We start from the raw sequence: 11,551 nt of genomic DNA on the forward strand, positions 1-11,551 counted from the left end.
ATTCGCCTCTAAAATACGCCTGACAAGCTGCTTCCAAACTGTGCTTGAACACCTCCAGGGACGAAGGGCTCATTACCACCCTCATCCCTATCCTCACAATGAGTGCTCCCCCCTGACACATAAAGCATTATTATGGTGAGATTATTATCTGTAAAATAGAGTGATTGGAGTAGATGCTCTCTTAAGGTCTATTCCAGAAACATCACTTGGAGAGCACAAGCATTTACCGACAAATCCAGCCTGGCTGCGGAAGAAAGGATTAAACATCTCCGTATGAAAATGGAACGCAGCGAGTAAGAGGTGTGTGTGAATGGGGGCAATTAATCCTCTTTTGCCGATCACTATAAAAAAACATTTGCTGGAGAGGAGGCATTTATTCCCTGCAGACACACGGTGCGATTTTAAAATATCTCCACAGAAGGAAAGATGACGGAGGAAATACAAATCTATTAAATGTGCAGGGCAGAAGAAAAAGGGGCTTCCATAAAAGGATTTCTAAAGCATATCAAAGGCTTCTGGGGTCAGCGAGGGCTGTCGGAACACTACCAATTAGAGCTAAATGGGAAACCGGCTTAAATCTCAAAATTAAAGATTAAGAGCACCAATTAACTTGTCTTCTAACAGAAAACATAGCCCTTAATGCTCAGTGTAATTTAATATTTCAAAATTATGACCACAAGCATCTAAGGCTGCCGTTCGACAATATAAAATGGACAATAAAAATCTCCGCGGGGCCTTGGCTATCCCGGCCGAACGGGCGTTGAACTACGCGGGTACAGGGTGGCTCTGAAGTCACAATGGCTGAACTGGCCCCGGGCACAGTTAGAACTCGCCCCAGGACACCTCAGCTCCGTTTTCCAAAGACCCATTCTCTGGCCAGCAGGAACCTTTTGATTTGTGTTTCGCAGGCTTTAATAAGGTGGATTATGCTGATGTGAGTGGAGGAAGCCCCCAGCCGTGCTGAGAGGGGCCGCAGACTTTTCCGGCAGATTTCTCCAAAGCAGGGCTTTTCAACCTTGAGGAGCTTTGAAAACGCCTCACCCCTGGGCCTTCATATAGACCGCAAGCCCCGGGCATTGGAATTTTTTAAAGCTCTCGGTTAATTCTCACTGGCACCCGGGGTTGAAAACTGCTCCTCTGAAATATTGTGGGCCCACCGAAGAAGAGAAAGCGGACATCTAGAACATAGGGAAGCCTTGATTTATGCTGGAGTCACCAGGATGATACCCGCCATGCTGACAGTGAGCTGTGCAGATGAGCACACGGGCCCACGGAAAAATTTCCTCCGGGCAGGTAGGAACTGGGAGCTGAGTAGAGCACAGAATTCAGCCTCTGACAAAGTCTTGGAGCATAAAACCAGAAATATAAAAAGCCCACGGCTGAGAATCTAGGTGTCTGGGGACACCCCTACACGTGTGAGGCCCCTGTGGGTGACTGGCCTTCCTAAGGAGGGTGAAGCTGAAACCCCCATGTGGAGCTGTCCAGGACCTCCTCCTGGCCTTGAACCAGCTTCCCCGTCATTTCTCCGTGACTCTTCTCCCATTGCCTGGGTAACAGCGTGGGGCACTGGGCACGTTCCCAACTCTGCAGACAGATGGATGAACTCAGGGTGCAGAGACACCATTTAAGGAGTGATCTTGGGCAAAGAGCTCCCCACCTCGAGCTTCCTCGGTTTCCTCATCTATAAAACACAGATAATAACAGGACTCACGGGGTTAGTGTAAGGACGGCCTGAGATCAGCCCTGCGGGCCCCCGGCGAGGCGTCTGGCTTCACGGATGTCCCTTCACAGACCCGCTCTCGACATCCACTGTGTATCACCTCGTGCCTCCCTGCCGCCGTGCTTTCGCCCAGCCAGGACCCTCCACCTGGAGTGCCTTCCCTCATCGTCCATCGCTCCCTGTCCGATCCCACATTATTTGCCCTGATGCTGGGTTAGATGCTACACTTACCCCTCGCTTTTTTCTCTTTGCTTCTTCTCCATTCCAGAATTTAGATTTAAAAATTTTTTTTTTCAACGTTTTTTATTTATTTTTGGGACAGAGAGAGACAGAGCATGAACGGGGGAGGGGCAGAGAGAGAGAGGGAGACACAGAATCGGAAACAGGCTCCAGGCTCCGAGCCATCAGCCCAGAGCCTGACGCGGGGCTCGAACTCACGGACCGCGAGATCGTGACCTGGCTGAAGTCGGACGCTTAACCGACTGCGCCACCCAGGCGCCCCCAGAATTTAGATTTTAAACTCTCCAACAGGACTGCTCTCTCCTCTGACCGTTCACTTCACCTGCGTCCTGGACCCCTACTTTGCAATGACCATCGTCTGCCTGGATCACACCGTCACTCTCCCCCCCCCCCCCACCCCCGCTGAGGATTCCTTGAGGATAACCGGTGTGGCATTTCATCTCCTGGAGGCCAGTGTGGAGTCTCAGAAAAAGCATGTGCTTTGGCACGAATCCTCCCAGCGAGCCAAAGAGGTAAGCCCTATTCTTATCCCCACTTTACAGATGAGGAAATCGAGGCGGAGGTTAAGTCACTTGCCTCAAGGCAAACAGCTCTAGTTCAGAGCCAGGGCTCGAGCCCAGTAGGCTGGGCTCCAGAGTCCTGGCTCTTTACCACTTTGGGATGCATCCTTGCAGAGTGAGGTGAGAAGAGACAGGAGGGAGAAAGGAACGACCAAAGAGACTGGGTTATGGCGACACCCTGAGCCCCAGCGGGAGCAGGGAGGCTGTCATCAGCCTCAGGGGGCCTCAGGGAGGTCACCTGAGCCCCGAGTTTCCTTTCCCATCACTGTCTGTGTGAACCATCGAGGACGGGCTCAGAGGTCACTGACCAAGCATCTGGTCCGGAGTGATGCCCTTGTGCCCAGACACTGCCCAGCCCTCCTCCAATCTACTTGGATGGGTGGGTAACTCTGAGTCCCAACCTTCCCCCAACCAGAAGGTGGGGGGCCCTAGGCATCTAGAGTGATGGTGGCGACATGAAGGAAAAGACCACACCGTGGCCGAGGGCAGACTGAAAGAAGAAAGAACCAGCTGGAAACCTCCCATCTAGCAGGGCCTGTGTGAAACGCAAGCAGTAACATACCATGTGGCCCACGATCCCGTGGGCTGGAGCTCTGCTAGAGCAAAGCAGCACTCCTTCTCCCCTTCTTTCTCATGGCCGGGCTCCAGCACCCTCCTCTGATCCCGCTGGTGACCGTCCTCCGGCCCACAGCCCTTCCCACACACCCCTCTATAATGACAGTGGTCACTCTGCCTTACGCTTATGCCCGTGGCCTGCTTGGTCGTGCAGACCGTGCTGGGCTTGAAGATCAGGTCCAGTCTTATTCATCGGTCTTCGCCAAGCCATCCCCCCAGCATGTGCCCGGTAAGCCAGGGTCGGCTGGCTGGATGGTGCCCCCCGCTAGACAGATCAGCCAACTGGTGCACATCACCTCGACCCGGGGGGCCACATGAATTCTGAGGCCTGCACAGCTCCTGGGAAGTCTCCTTCCCTCTGCCCTCTCCCCACCAGCTCACTCTATGCTGCTGACCATCCTGCCTCCACCACGGTCGTTAACTGGGTGGGGGAAAGGTCTTAGGTGGCTCACTTAACTCCTCTGAGCCTCAGCTGCCCCATCTGGAGAAGGGGGCCGTAGTGCCTGCCTTACAGAGTCATTCGAGGATACAGTGAGCTGCCATTGAAGGAGCCTCGCACAGGCCCTGGCAACAGGAGACTCCTACAGTCACTGGTTTCCTGTTGGGATCCTCCCTTCCAAATCGCAAAAACAAAGTGCCTCCGTCTGGCCCCGCTGGTGTCCTTCTGCTGGTTCCTAGGCAGTGCGGGGGCTCCAGGGTTACCCCGCAGGGCCCTTCTCCCAGCCTCCTTCATGGTGATTGTCATGAGAACAAAGCCAGGCCTCATACGGATCTCTCAGGACCCTTGCCAGGGGGACGTCAATCCCTCCCCCTCAGCACAATGAGGGCCCTTTGCCTCCCCACTGTCACCTCCCCCCGGGGAAGGCTGGTGTCACGAAGGGCATCCAGGGGAGGATGCCCTGGGGCAATACCGAAACCTGGTGCTGGTGGTAGTCGTGTGCCCTCCCCCCCATCCCATCCCGACCCCCACCAAAACTTCTGAGGGGCTTCCGCGCTGCAGACCCAGGGGCTGAAACTGCTCTTCTGCAGAAACAGCCTTCACAGACCAAACCAGAACAGGGACAGTTTGAAAACTCAGTGATTTTAGGCCCAGAGAACTAAATGTTCAGAGGAGAGCACAGAGCAAGGTCTGCTCCATGGAGGGGGGGCTGGGGGTGGGGGCGGACACTAGTGCTTCCCCTCCCCCCCCACCTCCCGCCCCACCGCCAAGTAAAACGTAAGTCGTTTGGATTTTCCGGCTTGCCTTCCTTAACAGTTCATGGAGGGGCTGCTTCTACTATTTGTAACCTTAAAAAAAAAAAAAAAAAAAAAAAAGACACAAAACTCCTTGAGGTGTTTTTCCAATTCTTGGGACAGCCCTTCAGGGTTTGTTTTTATGTTCACAAATTCATCCTGTTCTCCTGGCAAAGCCGAGAGGCGGGCGGCCATGGTTCTCTTCCTTGTTTTCTAGATGACTAAGTGGAGGAGGCTCAGAGAGGTGAAGACAGTTGTCCCTGGTCACCCAGCTAGCGAGTGCTGGGCTGGGGTCTGAACCCCTCTCACCAGGAATTGGTAAATTCCCCTTTGTGCCCTGGGGCTTCCGGATTGGGGGGGGGGAGCGGGGAGGGAGGAGAGAGAACAGGTTTCGGGCTTTTTCTACTTTTCTGTCTCTCTCCCTCACCAGCTACAGGGATGGCCGGCCCAGAGCAGAGCACCTGAAGGGCTGTCTAGAAGGCAAGGAGCGTGGGAGGGGAAGAGATCGGGGACATTCACTCGTGGGTTAACTTCTGTTCCTGTTCCCCGTTGCAGGTACTTGTTCCTCTGCCATATCACTTGGGCTTCCGCATAGTTTTCCTTTGAAGAAAGGGATAAACAGCTTAAAAATCATTGGGAACCAGCGCACCAGACCAAGCGAAGTCCGGGGCTCGTGCCTGGCGGATGGGCGTGTGATAAGGTGGGTTTCCGTGCAGGCCGTGGGGAAACACGAAACTCACAAACCTAGAAGAGACTGGAGAGCCTCGGAGCTGCCAGCGCGAGTGGTGGGGGGCCGTGGCTCTTCGCTGAATTTGAATTTAAAATCCTTAGCCCTTAAAAAAAAAAAAAACCGGGCAAGACCCACCGTGCTACCTCCCAGCGGCAAAACCCCTGGGAAGGTTTTGTAAGATGTGGGCCTGGCCTGGCCTGAGGGGCGTGGCCCACTAGGAAGGTCAGCTCCTGATGCCCCGCCAGCGACTCTGACCTCCAGGCCGGTCTGGGAGGTTTGCCCTCATCCAAGCAAAACACGTCAGACCTGGGCACCTCGGGTCAGCCTCGGGCAGGCAACCTGGCAGGGCCACTTAAGAGAGGCAGGAGTTTAAGGAAGTCTCTGAAGTCGCTCAGACATCTGCAGAGGCTAAAACAGCAATTTCCTCTTGGTGGCGGGACATGGTGTTCCCAGAGGAACACGTGGCCCCCAGGTGCTGATCGGCCACGGCTGTTGTGTCCCCGACCCGCTTCCTGCGGCTCGGCCTGCTCAGAGCCAGAGTGAACCTGTTTGACAGTCCACACGGGAGCAAGGGCCAGGGCTGGGGTCACTGTGACCAGTAAGACATGGCCCATGCCCCCCATGAGCAAAGGACATGCCGGGAACTTCTGTCCCCCTAGCCAGTGGGGTTCTGGAAGTAATGACTACAACAGATGCTACAATTTGTTGAGAACTTACTATGTGCTAAGTGCTTCACATGCATTCATTACCTCATTGAATTATTACCACCCGATGTCAGAGAAGTCCTATTGCTCCATTTAACAGATGAAAAGACTGAGATTCAGAGAAGTTAAGTCAAACAGTAAGTGGCAGAGCAGAGATTTGAACCCAAGTTTAGTGCCTAAGACTTCACCCTTGATCACGGTTCATTATCCAGACCCAAAGTATCTGGAGTAGTGGGACCCCACCCCTATCAAGGCTCCTGCCTTAGTTTCTCTGTACCATACATTTTCAGGGAGACAATGTCCCCCCGACTCAGGGCGCAACAATTGCTTCCGGGGGGGGTGGTTTACAAAAAAATCTTACTTTTTAATGTATAAAGCACTCATACAATATATAAACAGATATATAGCATATCTGTAGTATTAAAAGTTTATGGGGGGGTGGGGGGGCTCCGATTAGAAAAAAAGTGCCTGGAACATAGTAGTTGCTCAGCAAACAGTCGTTCCTTCCTTCACTGCCCACTGGAGCCAGATGTGAATTGGTCCCATTGGGAGCTTTGCATATTAGCCCCAGTCTCGGCCCAGTCTCACCCAGGTCCACCCTCGCTCCGTGAGCCCTTGTTGTCCAGGCCCCAGCAGGCTCGACATCAGAGTCTGCTCCCATTAGGACCCAGGTTCACCCCCCCGCCCAACATCCTTGTTTCCTCCTGGGAGGCCCCAGCTCCCCAGAGTTGGCTGTTGGGACTCGTTACAGGTTAAACAGGTACAGGCTCAGCTCAGCTCCAATGAAACTGAACACTTCAGGTCCCTGTGGTCAATTCTCCCAACACAGGGAAAAAGGTAATTGTCAATTAACGAGCCCATCAACTGAGGCGGGAGGAAAATCAATAGCACGGACCAATACGAGTGTTCTAATGCCAGTCAGGATTCCGGGAGCGGGAGCCTTTCAAATAGGTACACGGAGTAATTGGCTGCTCCCTTGTGACCCGTCCCGCGGACTCTACAACTCTCCAATTAACATGTACCATTGACAGGCACACAATTATTTGGGTTCACTGTGCCCCAGCTAGTGTTTGTTCAATCAGAACTTGCAAATACACAGAAAGTGCGCAGAATAGCAAACGTGGGATGGCTCTGGGGGAAGCCAGACAGCAAGTGGGTCTTAAAGGAACCCTGGACTTGGGATTTCTCTTCCAGAGAGCTGCCCCGAGTCTCAGCTCGGATGTTGGCCCACAGCCCTACTGTGGCCGGCCCCTGACTGGACCTGTCCTCATCCCACTGACGAACTCAGAGCGGGCTGCCCAGGGCTTGGCAAGCACTGTCTCCTGCGATCTACTGGAAGGATGTACCAGGTGACTATCGTCCTTTGCAAAGGAGGAGCCTTCTGCCTGGAAGGCCATTTCGCATCTCTCCCACCTGGATCATTGTGACCCATCCAAATCAGTCTCCAGATCCTCGGGGATTCTTCCTGGATTTTTCCAGGCAGGGCCCTTTTCCCTGTGCATCTTAGCTTCCTGGGCTTCCTTCTCCCTTAGCACGTATCCCGTTGGGTTACCCCACTGTTTTATCTCAGCGTGCCTCCCCAAAGAGTAACTGAGCCCTTTGATGTCGGAGACTAAGCATCTCTAGACATCATCACTAGCAGAGAAGGGACTTAGTAAATGGCTGTTGGGTGGACGGGAGGGGTAGGTAGTGCAAAAAAAAAAAAAAAAAAAGAGTTGGCGAGTGGACGGGTGGACTTGTGGGTATACGGCAGAGCAGATGAGGAAACGGAGAGACTGGTTGGGAATGAAGGTGGGTAAGAGCGGAGAGGATAAGTGGGGGCATATAAAGAGGTTGGGGCTGGGAGGTCAACGGGTGGAAGGATGGCTGAAAAGACAGATGGGAGGCTGGCTGGATGGTGTTGGTGGTATCTGGAAAGCCATTTAGCACTGTGGTTAGCAGTGAGGGCTCTGGAGCCAGATGTCTTGGGTCCCACCTAAGCTCTAGTATCCCCTTGTCTTCTGGCTGTGTGATGGTGGGCAAACGAATCATTCTCTTCGGGCCTTAGTTTTATTACCTTGAAAATGGAAATAATACCAGAACTTCCCTTTTAGCTTGTTGCCAGGGCTAAGGTATACCTGGGAAACACTTAAAACCGTGGCTGACACGAAGGAGGCCTGAAGAAACATTAGCCACTGTAATTTTTATTATTATCACCGTACCTATTGAGAGAGAAGTCAACAGATGTGTGGAAGGATGGCTGGACGGGCAGATGGCTGGATGGATGGGCAGACGGATGGCGGCGGGACGAGGGAATGAGTGGGGGGACAATCTAATGCACACACAGATGAGTGGAGGGTGGGTGGAGGAGAGGAAGGGAGAGGATGGGGGGTTGGACACCAGAATGGATGCTCCGTGGGAAGGGCAGCAGGTCGAGCGATCGCAGGGAACCCTGCTCTGAACTCACCCCCAAGGCGTCAGAGTCTGCTACCTGCCGCACTCCCGATGGGAAATCCTATCGGAGTCGTCCCTCCCCAACGCCTAGGTCTGCTCCTGCTCTGGCTCCTGACAGTTTACAAGCCAAGCTGTTCTCTGAGGTTCTCGTGGCACTCAGCAGCTGGTCACGCGGTCCCTGTCCTCCCTGTCACAGAGCCATGCCCAGGGCCAGGCGGGCTCTCCTCCCAGATGGCCCTGGTCTGAATCTGCTGGGACTTCAAGTCTGCACTGGGGAGCTCAGTGCTCCACCTGAGGCAGCAGGACACAGCTCTGCCCCTGTGACTCCTTTTACGCTGTGTAATTGCCCTCAGCCTCCCAGGAAACTGAGGGAATGGACTGAGCAGCGACTGCGTACCAGACCGACCCTTGGCGCTTTTTGTCATATTTAATCAGTATTACAATCCTAGAAGGTGGAGTGTAATCATCCGTGTCTCACACATGAGGTCGAGAACTCAGAGTCACGGAGAGCAAGTGGAGTCAGGACTTGATCCCAGTCTCCCACTCCAGACACCAAGGCTCTTTCTACAACCTCAACATTCTTGGGGGCCTCAGAAGAGGATCCCATCCCATTTCCAGGGGGCACGCAAACTGTTGCTTGGGGACAAAGCTGGGACTATGCCAGGATTCTGGACTCCCCCAAAACGCCTTCTAGGGATAAAATGATATTTCTTATTGATCTTACGTTAGAACAAATTGGCTAGAAGAAGACCTGTTGGTTCAAAGAGTTCAACCATTGCCTCCCGCCCCCAACCTTACTCCATATGCTGGTGAAGAACAGACATGTACTCCTTTGGTCACCAAGGATACCACAATCTAATGTGATATCTCCCCAGCAGGAATGGTCCCGGTACTGGTCAGACAGGTGGAACAGCCCTTCTCTGCCCGTCTCATGGGTTGGCAGCTAATCCTGAAATCAGCTTGTGACCCACTCTCAGGCCTCCTTGTGTCTTAAACGGGACTCTTGACAACCAAAAGCCTTCAAAATCATGGATGAATCCTGAATCGCGCCCCCGCAGGAGCCTCTCCTACTGTCCCGTGTGGGCAGGCCGACCCACCTGCACAGGTGTATCTCCTCCCTGAGCCGGACGAGAGGCCTTCTGTGCAGACTGTTAAATATCTAAAATTTTCCAATGCTATCTGATGTTCAAAGTACCATGTCATAGGATCCCCAAAATAGCTCCAGTACAAGAAAAAGAAATTATAGACCAAGCTCACTTATGAAATGGGACAGGAAATTCTGAATAAAATATTAGCTAATGGAATTCAGCAATTCATATTTTAAAGTACATCATGATCAAGTAAAGTTTAACCCAGGAATGTAGGGTTAGCTCGATATTGGAAAATTTATTCTACGACACGGCACACGAACAGACGAACGGAGAAAGATCAGAGCGTCATCTCAAAACGTGCAGAAAAGAGACTTAATATCATTGAACACATATTCATGATTAAAACAGGAACTCTTGGTGAAATAAGGGTAAAGGGAACATCCCTAATCTGATGAAGTGTACCTATGAAGGAATTTAAGCAAATATTTCACTCAAGGATGAGGCGTTAGGCCTAGTTCCATTAAGTCAGGAGCGAGATCGGACACCCTCTATCATTGACGCTGCTCCACATTGAACTGAAGACCTAATCAACACAATGAGGAAAGAAGAAATGAGTACATCGTGTAAGAATTCAAAAGAAGTAAAACTGACTTCATTTGCATTGCTATATAGAAATCGCCCTAGAACCTACAGTCTTCTAGAATGAGTAAGAGCGTTCGCTGTAATACAAGTTCAGTATCTAGGTCTCAGTTGCGTTGCTATTCATTCTTAGTAATCAGTTCAAAACTCCTCTTAATGGGGTGGGGGACTTGGAGGCTGGAGGGTAGAGCCCCGGATAGAAAAGATGAGAAGACGGTTCGGCCAAAGACCAAGTCCAGCGTCGATGATGCAGTCGCCATTATTATTTTCCCCTGGTACCCTTCCTGGGGAATAGCTGCTCAGCTGTTGTGGAATGCTGAGCCTCCCCTTGGGTGTTTGGCCAGGAATCTCCATTCCCAGTGGAGGGCTCTACCCCCGCAGAAGGTGTGAGGGCATCTGAAGTCGGTCAGTCAGAGAAAAAGACGAGGTATATCTTTTTTTTTGGAAGTATATTTAACATCGTGTTGCATTAGTTTCAGATGTACAGTAGGAGTCAACAATTCTACACACTTCTCAGGGCTCATCAAGGTAATTGATTCCCTTCATCTATTTCACCCATGTCCCCATCCACCTCTCCTTTGGCAACTACCAGTTTGTTCTCTGTTAAGAGTCTGTTGTTTTGTTTCTTTTTTTTTTTCCTTTGTGTGTTTGTTTTGTTTCTCAAATTCCACATACGAGTGAAATCATATGGTATTTGTCTTTGTCTGTCTGACTTATTTCACGTAAGATTATGCCTTCTAGGGGCGTCTGGGTGGCTCAGTCGGTTGAGCGTCCGACTTCGGCTCAGGTCATGATCTCACAGTTCGTGAGTTCGAGCCCCGCGTCGGGCTCTGTGCTGACAGCTCGGAGCCTGGAGCCTGCTTCTGATTCTGTGTCTCCCTCTCTCTCTGCCCCTCCCCCAGTTACACGCTGTCTCTCTCGCCTTCAAAAATAAATAAACATTAAAAAAAAATTAAAAAAAATTATACCTTCTAGGTCCGTCCGTGTTGTTGCCAATGGCCAGAACTCATTCTTTTTTATGGCTGAGTAATATTCCATTATATAGATAAATGGATAGACAGACAGATTCCACATGTTCTTTATCATGGCTTAGCTTTTTAACATAGCTGCCAGCTGGCGACTTGGAAACCCTCCGTCAGTTTTTGCTTACATGTGGGAGCCTGCCTTGCGGAAAGCAACTTGCTTCTGACCCTTTCTCGCCCTCTCTTCATGGAACCAAAGGCTGTTAGCATTGTAAGGGCACCCAGAAGCCACGCCCTTTGTCACTGGAGAAGCTAAAGCACAAAACAGTGAAGTGATGAACCCAGATCCCTACAAGCAGGAGCAGCCGAGCCTGGATTACACACACACCTACCTACACCCCTGGGTGTGTGCCTGAGACTCATTCCACACCCTCCTGCACACCCACTGGGTGCCAGGCTCTACACTGGCATTGTAGTTGTGATTAAGACAGACCCTGGGGCGCCTGGGTGGCTTAGTCGGTTAAGCACCTGACTCTTGATTTCGGCTCAGGTCATGATCTCACAGTTCATGAGATCGAGCCCCATGTTGAGCTCTGTGCTGACAGCACAGCGCAAAGCCTGCTT

At 51.9% G+C, this 11,551-nt stretch overlaps 1 long non-coding RNA gene across 1 annotated transcript; it reads left to right on the forward strand.

Moving 5' to 3' along the window:
* The first annotated feature begins 585 nt into the window (after positions 1-585).
* LOC109279236 (uncharacterized) lies at positions 586-8,132 on the forward strand. The gene is made up of 6 exons (XR_002086095.2): positions 586-1,293; positions 2,226-2,472; positions 4,586-4,686; positions 4,924-5,068; positions 6,997-7,151; positions 7,896-8,132. It is a non-coding gene; the product is annotated as an uncharacterized LOC109279236 (long non-coding RNA).
* The last annotated feature ends 3,419 nt before the right edge of the window (positions 8,133-11,551 follow it).

Source organism: Panthera pardus, unplaced genomic scaffold (genome assembly GCF_024362965.1).
Source record: "Panthera pardus isolate Hobbes unplaced genomic scaffold, ASM2436296v1 HiC_scaffold_12, whole genome shotgun sequence".
NCBI lineage: Eukaryota > Metazoa > Chordata > Mammalia > Carnivora > Felidae > Panthera > Panthera pardus.